Source organism: Petaurus breviceps, unplaced genomic scaffold (assembly GCF_028583685.1).
Source record: "Petaurus breviceps papuanus isolate PSGF00001 unplaced genomic scaffold, PetGlider_PUasm1.0 90895, whole genome shotgun sequence".
NCBI lineage: Eukaryota > Metazoa > Chordata > Mammalia > Diprotodontia > Petauridae > Petaurus > Petaurus breviceps.
The window spans coordinates 29,062,154-29,088,631 of NW_027187372.1; the positions used below are offsets into that span (position 1 = coordinate 29,062,154).

General features: G+C 42.3%; 1 protein-coding gene across 2 annotated transcripts in view; it reads left to right on the plus strand.

The window, feature by feature from the left end:
- The first annotated feature begins 15,782 nt into the window (after window positions 1-15,782).
- Window positions 15,783-26,478, plus strand: part of PRELP (proline and arginine rich end leucine rich repeat protein) — a 31,104-nt gene continuing 20,408 nt past the window's right edge. Inside the window, exons 1-2 of one of the 2 annotated variants that reach the window (XM_069074617.1) lie at window positions 15,783-15,944; window positions 21,916-21,997. The gene's annotated coding sequence lies outside the window, so the exon portion shown is untranslated. The remainder of the gene's footprint in view (window positions 15,945-21,915; window positions 21,998-26,478) is intronic. The other variant, XM_069074616.1, reaches the window with a different exon arrangement.

Consider the following 26,478-nt stretch of genomic DNA (forward strand, 5'->3'; position numbering starts at 1 on the left):
GAAGATGAGGTGGGATGCTGAATAGGAAGGAAAGGAGAAAAGGGAGGGAGTAAGGAAGAGGTAAAAAGGAGAAACAAGGAGGAGGAGAGTGGGAGGAAAGTAAGTGAGGAAGGGAAGAAAATTGAGTGGAGGAGGAGGAAGAGAAAATAGAGGAAGGTAAGAGGGAAGATGAGGAAGAACTCAAGAAGGAAGAAAGTGAAGAGAGGGAGGACAGAAAGTGGGGGCAAAGAGATAGGACAGTAAGGAGAAAGTGATGAAGGAGAGAAAAGGAAGTGGAAAAAAAGAGAAGAAAATTAAAACGGGGAGCTATTACAAAAACAGCATGGAGGAGGAGAAGAGAGGGGGAGAAGTAAAAAGATGAAAAGGAAGAGGAGGGAGGGAAATGGCTCTGTATCAGAAAAGAATCTAAGAGTATCAGCCTCCAAGAACCAAATTATCCCTCCATCAATTGAAAAGCTCAGAAAGTGGGAGGGTCATTACATATCAAAGCTGCAAAATATATTTGGCTCTACCTCTCTCTTCAGTCCCTAGGGGTTTCTCTTTCCCGCCCTCCTCCTCCTCATCTCCCCCATCCCTCTTTCCTCTCTCTCTAGAACAAACAGAAGGGAGGGTGGCAGCTTGCCCAGAGAGCTACTGCAATTCAGAAGGTGCCCTGGCAGGATGAGTAATGCTAATAATATAATAGCACTAATAACAACGGGCTGTGTGTACATAGCACCTGTCTCTAAGGGGCTCAAAGCACTATGTCGAGATGACTTCCGGCAGCCAGAGGAGGTTTCTCCATCCTCCACTGAGGATGGCAGCAGAGAAAAAAAAGGAAAAAAAAAAATAAGGGACAGTAGTTAGATAGAAGAAAGAACTTCCTAATAGTCATTCCAGCTGAAATCAGGCTAGGGGTAGGGGTTGTTTCTGGGGATGAGTCACGTGAATTGGCTGGGATGCCAGCCCCTCTTCCCTTATTCTTCTCCTGGTGCCTGGGTAGGTTGCTGTGTGCTGGCTTGCTCAACATTCTGATGGCCAGGAAGCAAACAGCCAAAACTGCCCCATGACCTTCCCCCAAAAACGTTTTGCTTTTTGCCCTTTTTTTGTGGCTTGGCTTAGACGGGGACCCCAAAATTCCTATACCTGAATGCTTCGGATTTAGCATCACAGTTTCCAGCCTGTTGCTCCTCTGTCCTTGGAGAGAATGGGGCACCCTGATTTGGGATCCTGAGATCAACATAAAATAATTTTCTTGACTCTGGGACAGGGCAGAATGGTCACTCCAATTCCAAGGTCAGGCATACATTGAGTCCAAGATGATGAGCAGAGTGGGAGAAGGTAGGGTTCAGGTCACTGATGTTCTTTCTGTCCCCCTCCAGGAGAGTGTATATCCTATAGATTCAATATATTTCAATTTGAGACATTGAACTAACATATCCCTAGGTCCAATATAATTCAACTTGAGACATTCTGAAGATGACATTCTGGAGTTGTCTAATTTGTGCAAAGTACAGTGTTAGGCACAAATCTAATGCAGGAGACTGGCCTTTGAGAGGGGGCATCCAGTCTTGGCGTGGGCCATGCTGGTGGGATGGGGGCATTGTCTCAGTCAGGGGACGGGGCAATGGTGGCAGTATCGACCTTCTTCTCTAGCTCCTCATGGTCTCTGTTATTCCCTCTCTTGGCTTGGGTTTCCAGCTGACAGTTTCATAGCCAGTGTAAACACAAAGAAGGAAACACACTGTCTCTTGGCAAAACAGACTCAAAACAATACCTCTCCATCTTTCCAGTGTCTCTTCTTTTCCCAAGATCCAATGGAAATATGTTTATTCCCTTTTTATGTGTGTTTGAGGTCAGACTGTGTGTGTAGATACTCATCTGTTGGCATTGGTGTTACCTGTGTTGGACTGTCCACTAATGGGGTTTGGGGCTGGGAAATGGGGGTGGGGAAGGAGGATGGGTGATGACCAAGACTCTTAGCTTGTTTAGTACAGAACCACTCAGGCGTTCATCTCCACCCACATGTACATACACAAGTCCTCCAAGTGCTTTCTTTCCCTATTGTGAAGCTCCTTCCAGAATCTGGAAGGGAAGTGGAAGGAGGAGATACAGGTCCTACTTACCCTTGGGCAGTTCCCAGTATAATGGGAAGATGAAATCTCTTCCTGGAACTGTGATTAATATAGGACAAAAGAGGGTCTTTCCCCAAGGGGTGGAGAGAAAGGGACATTTCCCACATCTTAACATGGGGGAAAGAGAGTGATTTCTCCCCACCAGGGCACAATTCACCTCCCAATCCTCTGGTGATTTGGACTATAAATGTCCCCATGCTGTCCCTTCACTTCAAGGATGAAGGATGAACAACTGGATAGCAGCAGCAGCTTTGTTCAATAGGATGGTCCTCCATGCTTCCCCTTCTCCTCTACTCCAACTGTTCTGTCCCAGGCTCAAATATTCCTAGCGGCAGCTCTGCCACTGCCCTCAGAGAGTTCCCAGTATCATGAGAGAAGCCACAGTCACTGTTCTCAGGGAGCTCATGATCTGATGAGGGAGATGGTCTAAGGGGTGACACAGCTTCTTCCCTTGGAGTACTGGCAATTAAATATGAAATATAGGTCACAGGCATAGAAAACCCATTTTAAAACTTAGAAATACATAGCTGTGAAGGAATTGTTTACAAACTCTGAACACTTGTGTTAAGAATGACAAGGATGTCAAAGCTGGATGAGTTGTTCCCTAAAAGAGAAGCCTGGAAGTTTTTTTTTTTCTAATGTTCATGTTTGCAAGTATTTTATTAGATATAGTGGTCTGACAGTGCGGAGTTGGGATGGAGGAGGGATACTTCTTGATGGGCAGGTCCAAAGTGACCCCAGCTGCAGATGGCTGCCACATGGAACCAGCAAGGGGGGGAGGGGAAGGTTGTTATTCCCTGTCCTCTTTTTCTGGAAAAAGCAGGGGGCCCAAGGAGGGGGAGGAGGTTAATTCCTCCCCCTTCGAGGGGAATTGCCTGGTGCCAGAGCCCAACAGCTATGAGCCTGAGGAGAGGAGGAGGGGCCTGAAGAGGAGCTAGCAGGTTTGTGGTTTTGGTCTCTGGCTGCTTCCTTTACCCTCAGCAAAGGAGGGAGCCAGGGTGCATACCGACCCAGTAGGTTGTCCAGGCTTGAGTGGTATGCATGTGGGGTGGGGAGAAAGGGAATGTTACTCAGCTTTGAGCCCTATGATCTCTATGCTAAAAGTTTAGGCACTGGGACACTGTTCTTCATATCAGATAGAACCCAGTTGACCTGTCTCCCCAAATAATAATGCTTCACATTTTATACCACTTGGATATTACAAAACACTTTTCTCATGAAAACTCTAAGAGTTAGGTAGTGTCAGTATTATTCCTATTTTACAGATGAAACTGATGAGACTGAGACCAAAGGAAGCTCTGTGACTTGCCCATGGTCACATAGATTGAGAATGTTGGAGCTGGGGTTTGAGGGCAAGTCTCTTGACTCCAAGGCTGACACTCTTTTAATTACACCTCACTCTCATTAACAAACCTCAACCTGACAGAGGTTATGAAGGAGACTGAATTATACACTAGGTTATGAGTGGGATAGGGCAGCTTGGTGGTTCAGTGGATAGAGTGCCAGCCCTGCAGTCAGGAAGACTGAGTTCAAATCCAGCCTCAGACACTTACTAGCTGTGTGACCCTGGGCAAGTCACTTAACTATGCCTCAGTTTCCTCATCTGTAAAATGATCTGGAGAAGGAAATGGCAAACCACTCCAATAATATTTGCCAAGAAAACTCCAAATAGGGTCATGAAGAGTTAGAAATGAGTGAGCAATAACAAAATGGGTGGGGTGGGAATGGGGTTAGAGAAACAGAAGGAGGTGGAAATGGTGGAGAGCTTGCTGAAGTAGGTCAACGGTCTGTTATTTCCTGTCTAGGGTAATTATGCCTAGATAGTTATGAAGTCCCCTTGCTTGCAGTTCTCTGCACTTCTGTTTCCCACCAAGTTTATTTATTTAGCAATTACTATGAGAGGATACCACCAGGAATACAAAGAAAAGAAAGCCATTGTGCCTGCCCTCTGGGAGCTTCTGTTCAGTCAACAAGCATTTATAAGTACTTGAAAATTATAAGTCACTCTATAAATTAATTATTATAAATAATAAATATAGATTTTCTTTATATAAAATATAATATTATATAATTACTATAGGACACAATCATATACTTATGTAGAAACATAAATATTATAAATATCAGTTATAAGTAGCTATAAATTACTTATAATTTATAAATAATTTGATGTATTAATTATTCAATACTAATAAATATTTAGCACTTTAAGGCTTGCAAAGCTATTTATATTTATTATCTCATTTGACATGATTAAGTACCTCCTATGGGCCAGCTCCTGTGCTGGTCACTTGAGGATATGAAAACAACTGTGAGATGCCTTTTGTCCTCAGGGACCTTACATTCTAATGTATGCATATATAAGAGTAGCAACCCCTGCTGCCTGGACTTGGGCAGGTCACAAGGGCTCTGAGTGTTACAGCTCTTCCTGGGACCAGTCAGAGGTTGTAGTATAAGGTTATGCAGAATACATGCAAATTAAATACAAACTAGTTTTCTAAGGGAGAGCACAAACAGAGGGTATTAGAAGAGTCTTCCTGTAGATGATGACCCTTCCAGTCTGAGTGACATGACATATACATGAAAGTATTGCTAACTACCTCAGACCCTGCCAGATGAATTGTAAAGTCAATAAGCATTATAATGTAGATAAGAGAAAGAAATCTCTGGGAATGGGGTGATTAGGAAAAGAGGTGATTCTTACATACCTTCCAGGTGTGTCAGATGAGAGCAAAGGGACAGGAGGAAGAGGAGAAGGAGGAGAAGGAGGAGGAGGAGGAAGGAGAAGAAGAAGAAGAAGAAGAAGAAGAAGAAGAAGAAGAAGAAGAAGAAGAAGAAGAAGAAGAAGAAGAAGAAGAAGAAGAAGAAGAGGAAGAAGAGGAAAAGGAGGAGGAGGAGAGAGAGGAGAGGGAGGAGAGGGAAGAGGATGGGAAACTCATCTGGGCCTTAGGTGGCACCTGATAACTTCCCATTTTAAATAGATGCTAAGCTCTGTTGTTTCGAAGCTGTTGAAGGGCTACAAGCATTATTAACACCCTAAATTTAGCAACTTTCTGCTGGGACAAAGCCCATGTCGTCCCCACCCTCATCATAACTAGGGACTTTAGCTGCACTTTGAAGGTTGTTTCAGCTGCCCAACCTGTGAGTCATTAGAATAGTCCAGAAAATTAGGCCTGTGGCCCAGATGAGCAGATTTTGTTTAACTCCACCCTCAAGACTCCTATTCAGTTTAAAAAGGGGCACTGGCTTCATGTCCATTTCCTACTCCCTGTCCTTTCTTCTATTTCACCCCCACTTCTACCAATTACTCCAGCTGCTTTCCTATTCCTTCAGCTCCCTTTTAGAAAACAGAGCTAATCTGTCTGACTGCAGCAAATGCACCCAAAGGAACACTCCTACACCCCACTTCCAGACCCATTGAACCTGGAGAAGAGATGGATTCTCATAGCCTCTGTTTCTATTCTAACCTTCACTGAGGTCTTCCTCTGAACTTCCTGGGGTTGTATCATGCAATCTGGCATTGGATGCTACACCACCCTGTAGCATTATTTCCTGTTTCAGGGGTGTGTACAGCATGGTATAATGAATGGAATTTTTGATGGAGACAGCCCAGAAGCCTGAACCCAAGAGCCTTAGGAAGAACAATACTTCCAGTCCAGTGCCCTCAGCCATTATCCTGGGAAGCAACAACAGTGGAGATGCTTCCTGGCACCTGCTCCTGCAGGGGCTACACAGTCACAGACACTAAAGCTCCGGAAAAGAGAGTCCTTGGCACCATCAAATGGCTCATCAGAAACTGCTATGGGGGTGGCTAGGTGGCACAGCGAATAGAGCACCAGCCCAGGAATCAGGAGGACCTGAGTTCAAATCTGGCCTCAGACACTTAACACTTACTAGCTGTGTAACCTTGGGCAAGTCACTTAACCTGAATTTCTCTGAATTCCCTCCTCCAAAAAGAAAAAAAAAAGAAACTGCTATGGTTTTATCAATGGAAATAACATTAAGAAGAGGCATCACCTCTCTAGGGCACCATCGTACCCTAAAACCATGGTCCTCTTCCATTGCAGTTTCAGTGGAAACCTTCCTTATATTTTGTCTTCTACTTTAAAATGTGAGCTCCTTGAGAGAAGGGACTGTTTTACATTTCTATATGTATCTCCAGTGCTTGGAACAGTCCTTTGCACATGGTAAGCACCTAACAAATGCTTTATTCAGAGAGACAGACATATACATATATATACATATCTATACACATACACACATATACATATACATACATACATATATAATAATATATAATACATATGGAGAGAGACAGAGAGAGAGACAGAGAGACAGAGACAGAAAGGGGGAGAGAGAGACAGAGACAGGGAGAGACAGAGAGACAGAAAGAGAGGGAGAGACAGAGGACAGAGAGAGATAGAGAGAGGGAGAGAAAGAAAGAGGGAGAAAGAGAGAGACACAGAGAGAGAGAGGGGGAGAGAGAGAGGGAGAGAGAGAGAGAGAGAGAGAGAGAGAGAGAGAGAGAGAGAGAGAGAGAGAAATCAAGAAGCCCTGAGTCTTGCCTCTGATAAATACAGTCTGTGTGACCTTGAACAAGTCACTTAAATCCTTTAGTGCCGTGGACCAGTGGTCTTTAGATTTTTTTTAAATTTCATACCCCTGTCAGTAACAAAAAATGAAAGCAGCAATATCCAAGACCGGGTGGCCAACAGTGTCAAATGCTGCTGAGAGGCCAAAAACTGAGGATTAAGAAAGGACTATCATCGATAACATTGAAGAGAACAGTTTTAGTCAAGTGAGAAGTCAAGGACAACAAGGAGGTTGAGAGCCTGAGAGACTGGAAGTATGGTGGTACCCTCAATGGAAGCAGGGATATTTGGAAGAGAGAGAGAGAAAGGGAATGTAATTGAGTTTTTTTTTTTTTTTTTGGTTATCCTGTGTTACTCACTTTTTCCCACCAAAAGATGATAATGATGGGGAAAGTTGCTCATATCTATTGCTTTGGAATACATAGCTTATGAATGTCCTGATCAGGGGACAGGATGTGGGTATGGTGGAGACAGAATCAGCACTAGAAAGGAAGATGATCCATTTTTCCATCATTTATTGGTTGATTACACTGAACGCAAGAGCCTTGGGAAGAACAATACTTCCAGTCCAGTGCCCTCAACCGTTATCCTGGGAAGCAACAACAGTGGAGATGCTTCCTGGCACCTGCTCCTGCAGGGGCTACACAGTCACAGACACTAAAGCTCCGGAAAAGAGAGTCCTTGGCACCATCAAATGGCTCCTCAGAAACTGCTATGGGGGCAGCTAGGTGGCACAGTGAATAGAGCACCAGCCCGGTAGTAATTAAATCACACAGACTTGGAATCAAGCCACGGCCATCCACTTTGAAGATTACTTCCCAAGTCAACTGTATAAGAGGCTATAGGTTACAGAGAAAGTGGTAATCTATATTGGGAGAATTTCCTTTTCCAATGAAATCATAGGTCCATTTCCTATCCCCACATCAGCAATGCTAGACTGTAAGCTTCTTGAAGACAGAAACTTTGTCATGTACTTCTTTGTATTACTCAGATCACTTGCCTGAGCTAGGTGCATAGTAGGCATCCAAAAATACTTTGCAAATTACTAAGTAAAAGGGAGAAGTAATGAATATATGTATTCTGCCCAATTAGAGCCTGGCATTCTTCATCATCATTGTCATCATCCCTATTAAATAGTGGCAATAGCAATAATCTGGAATTACAATAATAAATGTGTTGAGAGAAACATCTAGCACTTTATATAAAGCATTTTGATATCTCATTCTACCACCTCTAGCACCCCACCCCAAAATCCTACGAATTTGGTACAGATGACAAGAATCAGATCTGCTAACTACCAGTCAACATGTTAATAAACAACTCTAAAGATTTACATAATGGAATTTTAGAACTTTTTAACTGGAAAGGACTACAGAATTCATCTCCTGCAACTTTTTCATTTTTGCAAATGTTGACATTGAGGAATAAAGAGGAGGAAATAACTAGTAAAGAAGAATTAGTTGAGGAAGTGAAAATGATGGAAAATTCTGGAGAAAGTGACCATGGTATCCCAGAGTTCGTAACAAATAAGGAAGAAAATGCCAGGAATAGTTCAACATTTTCCTAGACTTTATAAGAATGAATTTCATGTAATTCAGAAGAAAGGCAGGTAAGATCCCATGGCCTGAAAAGGTTCTTTGAGATTATAGTCCAACTTTTTTATTTCTCATATGAGGAAACTGAGGCCCAGAGAGGTAAAAATGTCTTCTTTAACGCTATATAGCTACCTAGAATTGTATGTGTATGTATACGTATATGGAATTATATAGAGTTAGAGAATATTAAAGCAGGAAAGAACATTAAATATTATCTGGTCCAATCTAATTTTCAGTTGAGGAACAGAAAATCTGAGAATTGAAACAAGCTTAGCACACATAGAAATCTATTTCTTTTCCTACCCAACGTCTTCCAAAATACTGCTATTTTTCCTTCTCATTGATACTTAAATCTCCATTTTCTTTCATGTCATTAGGTTCCTTTTTCTCTCATATTCGTTTTGTTGTCCAATTCCTTGTATGCTTCATGGTATTCTTTCTTCCCATTGTATTGTATACTCTTGTCATCATCTTGGTGAGGTAGTAATAAGAAACAGGAAGATTTTTTTCAAGTGATATTTTGTATCATGGTTTTGCCACCATAGAGTTGACGAAAAGATGTAGACAATACAAGATTTCACAGTGCTTATTGTTTGTTGACTATTAAAGAACCAGTTTGATTTTGTAGAGTGAAATGTGATATTAAAAGTCCTCTTCCAACAAGGTAACTCGTTTAAATGTAATGAAAATTCCTCAAAAGTTCAACCAGTTAACAAGTATTTATTTACTAAGTTCAATGACAAGGATAATCTTTTTTTTTTTTTACAACCTCTGACCATTAATGAGATGAGGCATGAAATAAAGATACATAAGCTTACTAAAAACTTTCACTGTTGCTATGGAGGTGATTCATTTCAGAGTCCAAATTGAAGAAGGATTTTTTTTTTTGCTTTTTGGAAGGGGAGGAAGGACAGTTGGGGTCAAGTGACTTGCCCAAGGTCACATGGCTAGTAAGTGTGTCAAGTGTCTGAGGCCGTATTTGAACTCAGGTCCTCCTGACTCCAGGGCTGGTGCTCTATTCACTGTGCCACCTAGATGCCCTTGAAGAAAGATTTCTTACCGATGGTAAGAACCTTCAGATACTCCTCTTTAGATGACATTGTACTAATTACATCAAGCCCTGGAACAGAGCCTCCTTGAAAATATCAGTAACCACTAAAAAAGAGGAGAAAATCTTTGGCCAAACCATCCACATAGGACAAAATAAGTGGATGAAGAGGTCTCTGTTGTACATGTATGACATGTAGTTAGATGAATAACCTATAGAGCTTATCTATCAGTATGTATGTATATATGTGTACATATGTGTATTTGTATATTTATACATGTATATAATGTATGTTTCTAGGCATATTATATATGTTTGACAAAAACTGGCAAGACAATGACAAGAATTAAAGACAAGACAAGGGACAAGAATTGAATAGGAATTGAACAGCAGGATGGATTGCTTTTGAGAAATTACAAAGTTCCTCTGTTGACCCCGTATCAGCAATGCAATATTCACAATGCCTATGGAAATTACAGATATGCTGATGTAATTATCCATCACAAAATATATCAGGCTTGCTATATAGGGGAATAAGCTAGAAAATTTATTGAAATACCAAAAGACTGAGTCCCAAAACCAGAAAGTGAAAGCCATCATAGTAGTTATGAAATTGGCACAGGTAGATAAAGTAGAAAGCACCCACATTCTCAAGCCTTTAAAACAGAACAGGCCACCTCAGGCAAAGGTCCTCCTCTCCCCACTCACAGCAACCACCCAGCGTCCAGGAAGCGCGCTCCCAGCAGCTCCGGCCCCTGGCAGTCTCCAGCAGGAGTCCCTAGCAGAAACTCTGGCCGACTCAAAAAGGGCTCCGCGCTGCCGCTGCCGCTGCCCCTGCCCCCACAGCTGCTGCCGCCATTGCCACCACTGCTAGCCACCGCAGGAACTCTAGCTTGGCTTCCCCTTCCTCTTGCTCCACCCTTTCCTGCTACGTCAGCAAGTCCAATGGGGCATGGAAGATCTTTAAATCCCACAACCCTTACAACCCCAAATTTCTACTAGGAAAAACAGTCCATTTTTTCACTACCAATATTCTACTGTCAGTATCAGAGGACTTCAAATCAAAGAACATGATTTCTAAAGAATTAAAATCAAATATTTTCCAGAGGTCAACAGATAGGTATATGGTGAATGTAAGCATTCTACAACTCATAGCCAATAAGGAACTTTGGAGATCTGTAGTAGAAATGTCATCAAAGAAATATATGATTAAAAAAATAAAGAATAGAGACTTGTCATGAGGTAAGACTAAGACAACTAAATAATGACTAATGTACTTCATTTATTTCTTCACAATGTCAAAAAGAAGCAAATAAAGTCCCCAAAAATTTAACTGGAGTCGTCGTGGATATGACCATGACCATGGACAAGAGTCCCAAAGGATGGGCAGGCATGGATAGGTTTCAATCATCATTGGGAAAGAACCACATCAGTATATTCATAAATCTATGTGACTATTGAGTGATCACCTAAACCCTCTAAGGTATTTCTCAAATCTCCCAGGATTTTGGGACTCTGTGTTTAGAATGAATTTTCCCTTTTATTTTGGGTTCTCATTTCTACTCTTTTGGACAATTTGTTTCCATAAGAATATTTTCAATAAAGAAAGGCTCTTCTCTGCCTAAAGGAAAGCAAGAAAGAGATGCTATTAAGAAATCTTAGACCTGTAACATTTAACTCCTCTATTTTACTTTATTGGTTTCTGTTGGCTAGGTGATGACTCCTTAGGGTAGGAACTGTGGTTTTTATAAATGAACCAACTTGTAAACACCTTCCCAATACTCAGAGGATTTGTGATGACCTGAGATTTGGAGACCATCAGTCTAAATCAAATGCTCCAAATGAAGTTGTCAAAATGTAGGAAATTTCCCTTTACTGTAGGTGCTAAGTTTTCCCTATTAAAGTGCAAGCTTTTCCAATACAATGTATTCTAATGATTTGTCTTGTTCATCTTTGTATATTTCAGTGCCTGGTACAGTACCTTTAAAGGGAAGCAGTGATCATTATGAACCAGCATGGGTTCATTAAGAACAAGCCAAACTACCCTAAACTTCCTTCCTTCCTTCCTTCCTTCCTTCCTTCCTTCCTTCCTTCCTTCCTTCCTAGAGAGATGTGAGTTGGGTTATAGTATAGATAGTCGGATTCATAATTGCTTGAATGGTTGGACCCAGATAGTGGTGACTAATGAGATCCCATCAGCTTGGAGACAAGTTGCTAATAGGAATGAGTCATAGCTCTGTCTTGGGCTCTGTTCTGTTCAATACTCTTGTGAAAGACTTGGATTAAGACATCAATGGCAGAATTATCACATTTCTAGATGTCAAGAAACCGAGAGAAAGCTAACATATTGGATGACAGAATCAGAATCCAAAAAAGTTCATGGCTTGCTTATAAAGCTTGTAGTTTTGATGCAAACAACAAAACAATAAAACCTACTATGCCAAATCCTTTCTTTGCTTCTCCAAGGAGTACCAGTGAGACATCTTTCCAATATATTCACTCATTCGTCATTGACCAAGGATATAACATTTAGAGTAATGATCAAAACTTTTTTTAGCCATAACAACCCATGAAACAAAAAAATTAAATGGCTAATAGTTCTGTACAGTGCCATTTCATTTCTGCAGTAATGGTGACAAAGTGGAATGAGCGGAATGGGAGGGTGCTAATAAATCACACATATTTTAGATAGTCAATAGACTTAATGTTGGTGATTAGCACTCTAAACATAATATCCTTGGTCAATGACAAATGTGTGAATCGATTGGAAGGATGGATCACAGGTGCTCCTTGGAGAGGCAAAAAAAAAAAAAAAGAGTTGGCAGAGTGGGTTTCATAAAGAACAAAGAAGAAAAAGATAGCCTCTCTGGGTAGAAGAGATCCATGCTGGGAGTGACATGATTGTGAAGGCACTGAAAGACCACGTTATAAGATATCTGATGATGGGAAGATACTAAAGGTAAGGGCGGGGGGAATCTAAGATGTTATTGGTAACAAAAAAAAATGACCAAGAGAACATGAACAATTACCAGCTCTCCCATTTATACAAAGTCTTTATAAGTTTATGTATATGAAATAAGAGCATCTTCAATGAGAGTATTAGCAGGGAATATCCTCTCACAATTAATGGAAAGAGAACTCATTGTGTAGACTGTTTTGATGACATAAAAAGCATTTGACTTGGTAGAACAAAATGTATATTTACAGGCTCCCTTACAGCAAGAGAGCTTTGGTCCATATATAAAAATCATTCAAGACTCTTTGGAAAATGTAACAATAGAAGTGACCCTCTTCAATGACTCAGATAATAAACACCAGGTGAAGCATGAAACAGGGAGGTATAGACTTGCCAAAAATCTTCATCTGTGATAGAATGGATACAGTGCAGTGACCAGGTTGAGGAGGGATTTCTAGTGAATGGTGAGGGCGCCAGATATTCTTGTTTACAGATGATATTGTACTGACTGCATCATTTTTTTTTTGCTTTTTGGAGGGCAGTTGGGGTTAAGTGACTTGCCCAAGGTCACACGGCTAGTTTTTTTGTGTGTGTGTTAAGTGTCTGAGGCCAAATTTGAACTCAGGCCCTCCCTCCTGACTCCAGGGCAGGTGCTCTATTCACTCGCTAGATTTCTTTTGGGAAACTGCAAAGTACTTTTATTGCCTATACTGTCTAAGCTTCCCATAATACAAAGGCCCATCTTCTTAATACAAGCATTTTACTAATGTGAGACATGAATGAAATAAAGATGAATATCACACAGAGGGTAATGGAAAAGTATATAATAAATGTGACAAGGCAGCAACATATAACATGAAGAAGAATAGGAGTAAATGACGTAACTAGAGCATTGTATGACAAAAAAGATAAGATGATCTGGTCATATGGTGAGAGCAAAGGGGTGACAGTTGGATAACCCAAATGCTCCACTGATATACTCATGGTTTTGAAGAGAAATTGAGGAAAGTTTCCAACATGTGAGCGAACCCCCAGTAGTGAACTTTTGCAAGGATACATATGCAAATTGCACAGAATGGGCAGGCATGGATTGGTTGTGATCTACATTTTTTAGAGGGAGCTCCTGAATTTATGAGAATATAGATCCATTTGAGAGTTGAGTATTTGAGTAGATTATATGAAGGGGAGTAATGCATTAAAAAAAAACCGGGAAAAGAAGGCTGCATCCAATTTGTGAAGGTGTTAAAATGCCAATAAGAAGAGTCTGTTTATATTTTGTCCTAGAGGCAACAGAGGATCACTGGAACTTCAGGCAAAACTTCTACTCCCACCTGCTCCCTAGTGCTTGAGGGAAACCAGATGGGTCCCAAACTGCAAAGTCTGTACAAAAAGCTCCTTTCTATTGCTCCCCTTTCTTCTTGGCAGCACTTTGGTAAGGAGATATCCTTGTGGGAACGTCTAAAATCACATTATAATAATACCCTACTAGAGTTAGATATCACAAAGGTTTGCTAAGGGCAAGGGCAAGGGTTTGGCTGGGTCCAGAGATAATATAGGAAGAGGTCAAACACTGGCAAGAGTGCTGGGCAAACTTCATCAGTTCCATCCAGACATTTTAGGTCTTGTCTGTGTTGCTTTGCAAGGTAACCTGGACCATTTTGTGCATATGTGCATGCATGTGTGCATGTGTGTGTGTGTGTGTTTCACTAGTTTCACTGTCCTTTGCAATTTTGTTATGTGTAGTACCTGGGATGATTTGAAAGGGATTTGGGCTAGTTACCCAGGTGCATGATGGGAGTTTAAAGGAATTTTATACCATCATTCAAATAAAAGATTGGACTGAGAGAGTAGGAATAACAGCAAGGAATAGGTCAGTAAAAAGTCAAAAGAGTTTCTCTACCCAGGTACCTTAGCTGACTGGAGATAGCTGTCTGGGGACCACATCACAAAAGAACTGAAAACAGCCCCTAGGGTTCTAAGCGAAAGAATCTGTCAATATCCTTCCCTCTCCATCTTCCCTCCCTTGCCTCCAACCGTGGTGGGGAAGAAACACCATCACAGCTGAAGATTTGCAGATGGCAAGAGTAGTAGCTGCTCAGGAAGGAAGCCACATAGGAGGTGGCCAGCAGGTGGCAGCAGAGAGCACCTTAGTAGAGACACCCTGCAGGTAACGGTAAGAGACAGCCTTGTAAAGGTTAACATAGTCAGTCATGTAGCATTGAAGACTTTAGTTGCCTGGGTCACTAGTATTTGCTAGGCATATGTGTTCTCCACATATGTACACTTATCCCTATGTGTTGTCTGGCCAATACTGTCTATACATATGCCCCAAATATTGTCTACATGTGTATTCTTCCCTGGTGGTGTGGCAAATTGTGGGAAGGTATACTTCTATTTGTATGTGGGGAAACCCTCCTCATTTATTTTGCTATGCTGTTTTAGTAATGTATTTTTTATTTGAACTAATGTGTCATCTCATTGGCCTATCAAAAGTAACCACATGGGGCTGGAGGGGGGAGGGGAGTGTGGAGGGGCAGCTTTGAGTGGAGGCTGACCCATAAAGTGCCGTGCCCCTGGGACAACTTTCTGGGTGCTGTCAACACTTTATGAGGAGGGCCCTCAACACTTCATATATAAAGAAAGTGGCCTAGATAATCTCTAATGTACTTCTAACCCTAAGATTCTATGTTTCTGTGAATGGTTCTTTGGAGAACATGACTCAGGTCCTGGAGTTAATAAAGTGTGGTCAAGGTCTCATTTGGGGAATTTTTCTGTGGTGGTATTCATCCGGCAATTAAATTTTGCATGGCTTTGAAATGGGATGAGCTTGTGCAGAAAGCTTTGTTGACAGAGAACATGTCTACTTAGACTCCAAGGCCAGCAGTTAAAATTTTGATGCTGCTCTGTTCTTGACGTATGAACTTGGAGAGTCTCCTGCTCTCTCCGGGTCACTAAGTCTCCCCCTGTCAAATGGTGTGATGTCAGCACACTATCTCTTAGCTCCTATTTATTTAGTCTATCCTATCGCCTCTTCAAGAACATGACAGTAACTGCCAGCCCTGTTCAGAGGACACTTGAAAAGCTCAGTTGCCTTGGGCTGACCAAAAGGAAAGCAATTCTTTGAATCGAAATTAGTCTGGCTAAGGACCCGGCTGTCCTACTCACACTCCTGCCCAGCCTATGGGTGAGGTTTCTTTGCATGCTTCTTCCTTTTTGTAATTCAGTTTGTTTTCAAAACATGGACCATGTAGGGTTTCTCCAGAACCGGCTGCAGCAGAAGGAAATGTTATTAAATTTGAGTCTGTTAGAAGGCATGATGTGTGAGGATTAATTCTTTGGGAGTTTTGGCTGCCAAATAAAGACTTTATTGTTGTCGTTCCCCCCATTTCCTAGATCCCTCCCTCCCTTCTTCCATCTTTCCCTCCCTCTCTCCTTTCCTCCCTCCCTTCTTCCCACCCCCTCCCCTCCCCAATAGGATCTAGAGGAATAGAAACAGGGCAAACACACGCAGAGATCAGAACTTTGAGCAGTCAGGCTCACCGCTCGGAGCTCCGCTGAAGGGTGGGGGAGGAAGAGGAGGAGAGAGACACTTTCCTGGGATTTATACACAGAGCTAAGAGGAAGGGCGGGTGTGCACAGGTAAGGCCCAACAGGTGGGGAAAGAGGGAACAAGATATGAATCAGTCTCCCTTCTAGTAAATTTCCTCTTGATCTTTCCAACTTGGTAACCTAAGCTGATATAATCTCTATCTTCTTTTCTCTCCCCTACTTCCTCCTTTCCATCCTGCCTTCATCCCTCCTTTCTCTCCTTTTTTTCTTTCTTTCTCTCTATTATCCCAAAGTTTCATTTCCCTTATTCCTCCCTTCTCCACTCTCTCCCTCCTCCTCACCCTACAATAAGCTATTTGTTTGTTTCAAAATTAAACTTTCTTGGCACAGATTTTTTTCTGTGAAACTCAGGGCTCCATGCAATATTTCTATAAATCAGGTGTTTCCATAGAAACACGGCTAGAGAGCTTGCTTCCCCACACCTTTCACACATTGTCATACACACACACACACATGCACACGCACACGCACACACACACACACACACACACACATACACGGAGTCTCTCTCCCTCCCGCAAATATACCCACATTTTCTGCGTTTGTCTCGCTCCCACAAATGCCTCCTAAGCTGTAAAAGCAGAAGTGAGGGAGGGAAGAGAACCCTACCCACTGAAACCTTAGGACAGAAAAGAAAGAGGGGGCGTCTTAAGGGAGGCTGAGCTGGGAGGAGTGAGCAGGGTGCCTGATTAGAGAGGAGGAAGGAAAGAAAATCCTCTGAACCTTCACAATTTCTTGCAATCAGTCTTGACTCTACCTGCCTCTCTTCTCCAAACCACTTTTATTCTGTCAGAAAAGAAATGGTATGAATTCCAAGGCATGGCTCACTCCTGAATTCCCTCATTTCCAGCTCAGAGGAGGGATTAACCTTTTCTTGTCTGGTAACCAGAAAAGGCATTATTGGTTACTACCACCTACCCCACATCCACACTCTTTTTTGACTCCTATCCTGGTCCAGGTTAATGAGAAAATCTCAAGGTAGAGAAATAAGAGACCAGGCAGAGAGGAGAGATGCCAGAATGAGCAACTGAGGAAGGTATTTCCATAAAAGAGTGGTTTTTCCCTTCCCTGGCCTTAATTTATGTCACAGTTTCATGGATTTAGAGGGGATTTCAGGAGACATGGAATCACATCACTAGGAGGGACCCTATGGGTTATGTTATCCAACCCCCTCATTTACAAATGAGGAAACACTTAGGCACATTACAGAGGCACAGTGAGGGGAGATGCTAATCACTTTACAGGTGAGAAAACCCAGGGCAAGAAAAGGGGTCACCTGGTCAAAGCATATTAGAGATGAGATGAGATTTGAACCTGGGTTCCCTAGTTCCAAATACAGTGCTTTGAAAATGATAGATTATAGTTACACATTTTCTTGAACTTTTAGAGGTTGATCCACTTGAGGTATCTAAAAGGAGTCCCTTGAGAAGGACCAACATAGGCAACCCCTCAGAATGAGGCTCATTTCCATTCTTGGAGAGAAGAATTGATTCCATGGTTGGTGGGCTGTAGCTAGATAGAGAAGCTGGGATTTGCCACGTGCTTCCTTGCCCAGTCCCACTCAGGCATTGACAGCCAGTTGCTTACCCACGGTAAGCAAGGAAGCCCTCCTAATTTAGCTCCAAAGAATTTGTTTTTCCTCACACCTGCCAATCTTCCCTCTTTCAGCCCCCAGGGGATTGAGAACACAAAGTGGTCCTATCCCTTCCCCTCCAATTTTACCCCTGCTGTTACACAGCTGCACAGAAGGGTCCTTGTAATCTACAGAAGGTGGTGTATTGAGCACCATATCTTTAGTATTTGTGACATGTTCATGCCCACAGGAATGACCAAGGGCATCCAACTATGCTCTGGTAAATTCGGGGTGGAGAGTGGGGGAGGGGAAGAACCTATCTACCATTCCTTTAATAGAATCATCAAATGGTATCTAATGTACCAGTGATGTCGGGGATCAGAGAAGGGATGTTCTGGTGAGAATAGATTGGGAGGGACTTCAAAAAGCATTGTATCCTTGCTAGAGGATAGGACTGTCCTTTAAACATTAATAGTATGCAAGAAATGGTATTAAACTAGGAGACAGAAGATCTAGTTTTTATCCTACCTTAGTTTTGTGACCTTGGGCAAGTTCTTAACAGCTCTGAGCCTCTGTGTCCTAATCTATAAAAGCAGAGAAATGAAGCCCTACCTCCCTGAATTGTCACAAGGATCAAATTAGATTATGTGTGAAAGTGCTTTGAAAATATAAAGTGCTGTAGCAATGTAACAGGTTATTCCTACTAATAATATTAGTGACTAGATCATAATAATAACCACCCATGAGAAAAAGAATCCAAGGAACTAGTGCTTTGCAATCTTTTGCCAAATTCTTCTGGGTTTTCACAATCTCTTCTGTAGCCTTGAACACTGGGGGGATGGGAAGACAGAATGAGGAAGTCCTGGAGGGACTGACAGACAAGGAGTGTTTCCCTCTTAGGAGTTTGACCAGGCAGGGCAAAAATGACCCAAAGAGAAGATGTTAGGTGCCTACTCATTTGACCACTTCTAAAGTTTCTCCCCATCTTCTCCATCTCTTCCCATAAAAATCTTCCTTTTGATCCTATGCTCCAGCTCCAAAGCAAACTTGATCCTGTTTACAATTCTCTCTGGCAGGCCCAGGACACAGAGAGAAAGTCCAGAGAGTCACGTGCATTTGCCGTACTTTTTGCTCGGCAACACGTATCTGGGGCTCTAATCTCATTTTGTCACAGCAACTGGGGTGGGTAAGGGAAAGCATTAGTCTCATTTTTTTTTTTTTACCTGATAAAGCTACAGGAACTCCAGGAGGTGAATTAATTTGCCCAAGGGCTTATTGTACACTGACAAGATTTTGAATTTGAAAGAGGTATCAGAGACTCTGTAGTCTCACTCTTCATTCTGCAGAATGACGAATTTGGGCCCAGAAAGGGGAAGTGATTTGCCCAGGGTAACATAGCTGCCTAGCGTTGGAACTAATACTGGAAGATGGCCTCATTGACCCACACTGCCTCTTTTTGTTGGGGTTAAGCACTTCCAATCCAATTCAATGAGCTGCTAATTAAGCACCCATAATATGTACGGCACCGTGCTAGGAATACAAAGAAGGGAAGCAGAAAATAAGCATTTATCATGTACCTGCTGTGTGAAGGCACTGTGCTAAGCCCCTTACAACTATTATTTCATTTGATCTTCACAACACACTGGAAGATAATTGCCTCTAGTCAAGGAAACCAAGGCAGACAGAAATTATGTCTGGGTCCCACAGTTAGTGAGTGCCTGAGGTCAGATTTGAACTCAGATCTCCTTGACTCCAAGAAGACAAAATGAAAAATTAATCCCTCAAATATTTTACATTCTATAGGCTTCAGTTTAGATTTATTTGGATTTGTTTTTACCAGCGGAGAGATAGTAAAACCATGTCAAAGAATATGTCATATTCACTGTAGTCTCCACAGCAGATCCTTCTTCACTCTCTCAGTTCTGGGCAGTTAGGTGGATAGAGCGCCAGTCCTGCAGTCAGAAGCACCTGAGTTCAAATCCAGCTTCAGGCACTTATTAGCTGTGTGACCCTGGGCAACTCACTTAACCATGTTTGCTTCAATTCTTTATCTGTAAAATGAATTGAAGAAGAAAATGGCAAGCCATTTTCGAGTATCGTTGCCAAGGAAACCCCTAATGGGGTCCCAGACAGTCAGACACAACTACAACAATTCAACAACATACTAGACTGATGGATAAGAGTGAAGATGGAACACTCATCAGATATGCCAATGGCACAAAACTGGGAGGGATAATTAACAGGGCAGATGACACAATCCAAAGAATCTCAACAGGAGAGAGCCCTGATGATGAAATTCAAGAGGTGAATGTAGAGTCACTTACATTTGGGTACAAAAGGTCAGCTTCATAATGATAAGGTAGGGAAGGCATAGGTGGATGGCAGATTCATCTAGAGGACTGTATTCAGTTCTGGGCTGCACCCTGTAAGGAGGACATTTATTAAGTTAGAGGGTGGACATATTAGATAATTGCTAATTTAGTGTGCTATAGTTGGGATTCTCTGGGGGGATTTTAGGGATTGGACTAGATGGTCACTGAGGTCCCTTCCAGTTCTCAAATTCTGTAATCTTGTGATTGGAATATGGGAAAATGAAGGGGGACATCACTGCTGGAAGCTATTTGCTGTACATTGACTAGAAGAATAGACCTCAGAAATAGTAAAAAACAAAACAAAACAGAACAAAACAAAAAACAAAACCTGTCCATCTTGCCAGACATTATTTCTCATGGTTACTTTAGAAAAGAAGGTGAAAGAACCAGGGTGGATCTATATATATATTTGGGCAATTGGGCTTGGAATAGAGACGCTGTGACTGAAAAGAGAGGCAAAAGGTCATCCAGATCTCCTCTGGGGCAGGCTTCCTGGATGGAGAGAAACTGGCTATTCTCCACTAGAGAGGAGCTGGGTGTGTTAAGCAATGAGTTGTAGGCAGATTTTAACTTGACAGTGATATGTTATATTCAGACGTATGAATAAACAGCACAGTATAAAGATAGCTTTAACCCCTGTACTAACCTCAGTTTTAACAACCCAGCCTGGATTCCAATACTAATGCCAGCCTCAACATTAACTCAAACCATAACCTTAATCCTAATGCCAAAAGCAAGGTCAAATCCTAGTCCCAACCGAAAGCCCACTCAACTGGGAACCAAGAGTTTACATTGATGCATGGTACAAGTCCCACTTTGGGCAAGTTACCTCCTCGAAGGTCTCTCCCAGCTCCAGATCTACTTTTATGATTATTTGATCCTGTGATGCTTCAGCATTAAGAAAATTGGGTCCCAGATTTAAGCAACTTGCCCTGAGTCTTAAGTGCATCCATAAGTATTAGGATTTAGCCTCCAACCCTGGTCTTCTGACTTCAAGACCACTGCTCTTTCTACCATGCTTCCTTCAAAGCATACAAGAAAGTGCCCCCCAACTGTAACCATAATATCAACCATCACCAGCCTTAATCCAAACCCTGTCACCCTAGCCCTGACCCAAGCAGTTAGGCAAGATGAAGGAGGAAAGAGGTTCCTCACAATCCCAAGACTTTGGATTCAGGAACTCTCTAAAGGGAAGGGAATTAAGCATTTGTCAAACCCCTATTATATGTTATAAACTTTATTAAGTGTTTCACAAACACTTCATTTGATCCTTGAAACAATCCTGAGAGGTAGGTGCTATTGTTATTATTGCTATTTTACAGATGAGGAGACTGAGGCAAAGATTAAGTGACTTGCCCAGGGTCACAGAGTTTTTAAGTGTCTAAAGCCATATTCGAACTCAAGTCTTCCTGACTAGGGGCCCAATGCTCTAACCACTGTGCAATTTAGCTGCCTAGCTAGTGTTGGGTTTGAAAGCTCTCTTCAGCAAAGTTCTTTTATGGGGTTAGTGTGAACTCAGGAAGTGCCCTTTCTCTCCACAAATGTCCGTTCAGTGTTATTCTGAAGTAGCTTACAATTGGATAGAATGTATGCAACTAGAAATATGTAATAGTGAACAAAGTATAATGAGGCAAAGGAGACAGAAAAGGTGGGGTAGGAGAATTTGAGGAGGGAGAGGTCACTTTCAGCTCAGGCAGGCCTTCTTTACCTGGGGTCCACAGATAGATTTCAAGGGAATCTATGACCTTAGATGAGAAAGAAGAATTATAGTTTCATTATCCACTAATCTCTAATGGAAATTTAGCATTTCCTTCAGTTGTGAATGTAGGCAACAAATATTATTCTTAGGAATCCATGAGATTCACTGGACATGGAACACAGTAAAGCTAAGTAAGCTTAAAGAACAAAGTAAGCTAAGTACTTGTTGACTGAAACAAAGAAGGTTAAGATTTCCTGAGCTAGGGAAACAGGGAAAATTTCATGGTGGAGGTGACATTGAACTGAATATCGAAAGAAGATTTCAATAAATGGAGAACAGGGATGATTGTTTGCACAGATGCAGAGAGGTGGGAGAACGAAGGAGGAGACAAAGGAACAGCTAACAGTCCAGTCTGGCTGCATCATGGATTGCGCAAAGGGTAAGAATGGAAAATAAGCTGAGAGGTGAGCCAAGCCAAGAAGCATGTTAAGTGATTACAATGTAACAGACACTGCCAAGTTCGGGGAATACAAACATAAGAAGAAAGAAATAGATTCCCTGGCCGCAAGGAGCTTATATTCTAATGGGGGAAGACCAAAAGTAAAAAGGGGAGTAGTAGGTAATAGTAGGGGAAGTCCAGAGAGCAGCCAGAATGGAACATGGGGTTGCCTGCATGTTGCTGTTTAGCCAATTAGTCATGTCCAACTCTTCAGGACCCCACATAGGGTTTTCATGGCAAAAGATACTGGAGTGGTTTGCCACTTCCTTTTCCAGATCATTTTATAGAGAAGGAAACTGAGGCAAACAGGGTTAAATGACTTGCCCAGGATCACACAGCTAAGTGTCTGAGGCTGGATTTGAACTCAGTTCCCCCTGACTGCAGTGCTGATACTCTATCCACCTAGCTACCTCTAGATCCCTGGTTTGCCTGGATACTCTCCTAAAATGGAGTTTCTGGGAGTTGTCATCCAATCAGAGAGGGAGCCACAAGGGAGGAAGTTACCTCCAAAGCATAGAAAACACACACACACACACACACACACACACACACACACACACATCCTAAGCATACTGAGAAAGTCATTGAATGCTAGGCTAAGGAGGCTGAAGTTCATTGTATAGGCAATATTGAGTCACTGATGTTTTAGTAGCTAGTGGAGTGACAGGGTCAAGTTTGTCTGGACAATAAATACTCTTTTGCCTGTAAGATACTCCACTGAAATCTTTCTCTTTCTTTAAGGCTCAGCTCAAAGGCCACCTATTCCATGAAGCCTCACCTGATTAGCCCAAGATGAAAGTGGATCCTTTTCCCCTCAAATTTTCCTAAAACATTTGGTTCATTTCTCTTCTACTTTCCTCGAAGCGTGCTTGCCTTGTGTCCACCGCTCTCCCAAGTCTGAGTTAGATCCTAAATCCCTTAAGGGCAGGGATTGTGCTATTTTGCATTTTTTGTAATCTCCAACACAAGGCTCAGTCCCTCTCTCACAGTAGGACCTTGTTAAATGTTGATTGAATTGAATTGAGAGAGTGAAAGCAGCCATAAAAACTGCTAAATGAAAACACATACAATAAAACCAATATTCAATGAATTGGGTCTGAGGAAAACAAACAAGCATCTATTGAGCACTTAGTGTATGCAGAGCCCTGTAGGAAGCATAGGGTGAGCAGCAAGAAAAAAAAAGACACACTCATGGTCTCCAAAAGTTTATTCTCTGGACCAGAGGTTCTTAACCTTTTTTGAATGCCAAACCCTTGTGCAGTCTGGTGAAGTCTATAGACCCCTTCCCAGAATAAAGTTTTCAAATGAATAAATAAAATATATAGAATTACAAAGAAAATAAATTCTATTGATAAGGACATGTGCTTTTGTTCCCCTTCCAAGCTCACAGACAACCTGAAATCAATCCATGGATCCTAAGCTAAGAACCCCTGATCAGGAAATACAACCAGGGGATTTTAGTCCTAGGGCTGAGGGCTTCTGGTCGTCAGAGACCTCTCATTAGCATCCAAGGCTTATGACATTAAGCTGTCATTGCCTCAGCAATGTATTGTCAGATATTCCCCTTCTAGAGCCAAGCTGGGGGAGGAAGGGCAGAAAAGCCTCTGGAGGGAGCCGTTTGTCCTGAGCAAAATCAACAGAAATAATGGGCCTAATGGGGCCTGAGGGGATGGGAGAAAGGGAGAGGATAATCTCTCAGCTTCCTGTGGTTGAGCAGCTTTTCCCTTTGTGAGGCATCGAGTTAGCTCAGGGGGATTTAGGAACCCCCTGGAGTATGGAGACAGAAGGAGAAGGATTATAAAGAAAAGGTCGGGACAGGGAAAGTCTGGGGCAACATCCAAGTACTCTAGAGGTTGGCCAAAGACTGGTGGCATTGGTAGAAAGAGATAGCTAGGGTGCCATAGTGTTGACATAAAGCTTTGAAGAATCCACCTGCTGTGTGAGGATTGGTTAAAGATTAGTGGTGAGAAGACTCAGGAAGGACAAGTATTTCAAGGGTCATCCTATGGAAGAAGGAAGTAGACTTTCCTACTTGACCCCAGAAAGCAGAACTAGAAAGAATGAGAAGGCTGCAGAGGCCGATGACAAGGAGGGCTCTCCAAACGTGGAATGGGCCACCTTGGCAGGCTGTGGGTCTTCAAGGACCCACAGGGACCTTAAAGACCTTCAGGGAGGTCTTTAAGTAGAGAGCGACTAAATGCTTTTCAGAGTTTTGTCAGAATTCTTCTTTAGGGATGGGTTAGATCAGATGACTTTGGAGGTCTCATCCAACTTGGAAATTCTGTATTTCTGTAAGAGGGTCCAATAGTTCAGTAGCACTGGGCTGTGGTCCATTAGAGGAAAGAGTAATGAAAACCTCCACTCAGACTGGTGCTGGGCTTTGGGTGAAGTGCTGGCCTCCTTTCTGCCTCAGAACTGAGATGAAGATGTAACAGGATCCCAGGAAGGCTGAAAGATTCTGGATGTTAGACACAGGGATAAGAAAAGATGTGAAGGTTTTCTTTGAATGAGGCGGCAACTTATATAGAATTGTGAATTCAGGATAATGGATTTGGAGTTGGAAGGGTTTTCAAAGTGATCAGGTCCAGCCCCCTCATTTTACAGAGGAAAGAACTGAAGCACAGAGAGGGTGTGTGATTTGTCTAGGGACTCACAGCTGGTGGCACAGTATGGATCCAGGTTTTCCTGATTCTGAGTTCTGGGTCCTACCATCTGAAAAAGTTGAATTCTCAGTCTTTTTGTGCAAGGGGCCCCTTTGGAAACCTGGTAAAGCCTATGGATTCCTTCTCACAATAAAACTTTTAAATGCGTAAAATAAAATACATAGGATTACAAAGGAAACCAATTCTATTGAAATGCAATTATCTAATTTTTTTAAAGCAAGTTCATGGACCCCTAGGTTAAAAATGTGTGCACTAAAGCAACCTTTAGTCACATTAATCTTACCAATCTCTTTACAAATAAGGTGACTGATGTCTAGAGAGAAGAAATTACTTGCCCAAGGTCACAAGGCCACAAGTGAACCTTGGATTCCTCTCCTACTTCCCATCCTTCCAATCCAATTGATATTAGGACTGGTCAGATGAGGAGCTGCTGAGAGGTTGTCAGAGATGGAAGGGAATGTTTAGGTCTTCAGAGATGAAATGACAGAGCCAAGGTCACATAGCTGGTTAATTCTAGAGGGAAGACAAGAATTCACAGGTTTCCTGATCCCCAGCTCATTGCTCCACTTAACTCCAGATCTTGAAGCTATATGACTAATCTTCCCTTAAGCATCATCTGCTGCAGTTGGTTCAATTTTATGTTTGTATATTTTATCATAATCTTAGAATTATACCATTAATAATTGACATCTAAATCATGCTTTAAAGTTTACGGAGATCCTGCTGTATGTTTATCTCATTTAAGCCTAACACAGCAGGTATTCACAGAGGATAGATTTAGAGCTAAAAGGGGCTTCTGAAGTTATCTAATTCAAACTCTTCTTGACAAGTGAGATGCAGAGAGGTTAAGTGATTTCCTCCTCGTCACACAGCTGGTAAGAGTCAGTACCCAGAACTAGAAGAGACTGTGGGATCCTCTAGGACAAATTCCTCATTTTATTTTATTTTTGGAAGGGGGAGAGCAGGGCAATTGGGGTTAAGTGACTTGCCTAAGGTCACACAGCTAGTAAGTGTTAAGTGTCTGAGGTCGGATTTGAACTCACATCCTCCTGACTCCAGGGCCGGTGCTCTATTCACTGTGCCACCTAGCCGCCCCAAACACCTCATTTTAAAGAGAAGGAAATGGAGGATTAGAGTAGGGAGGGGGTTTGCCCAAAGTCATATGGAGAGTTAATGCTTTGATTGGTATCTAGAGATTAGGGAAAATTTTTTTGGTGGCAAGAGAATGGAGGAGAAGTAAGGAAATAGTCAGGGATGCCAGGGGCACCTTTGGGGGAAAGTACTTAAAAAAGCTGAAGTTATCCTGGGATCCAGAACAAGCCTTCTCCCTCTTGCCCAGGCATGTGTGCACATTTATGGGCATGTATGTATATGTGGGAGAGTGCATATATGCCTCTGTGGGCAAATGTGGGTGTTTATGTCCATGAGAAGGGTGAGCCAATGCACATGGTTATGTGGTGTGAGAGGATGTGACCCTAGCTTTGGAAGCTGGGCAGCGGATATCTGTAGTCACTCTGCAAGTGGCCAGTCTTTCCTCTGATTGGAACCAGCTGGAAGGCGTGCTACAGAAAAGGGGTGGAGAAAAAATGGCCAGATGGGAGCCGAGGAGAGAAAATAGGATGAGAGGAGAGGAAGAGATGGGAGGGGAAGTGAACAAAAGACAGTGGGACACAGAGACAGAAACAGACAGGAGAGAGAGAGAGACAGAGACAGAGAGAGAGAGAGAGAGAGGGAGAGAGAGAGAGAGAGAGAGAGAGA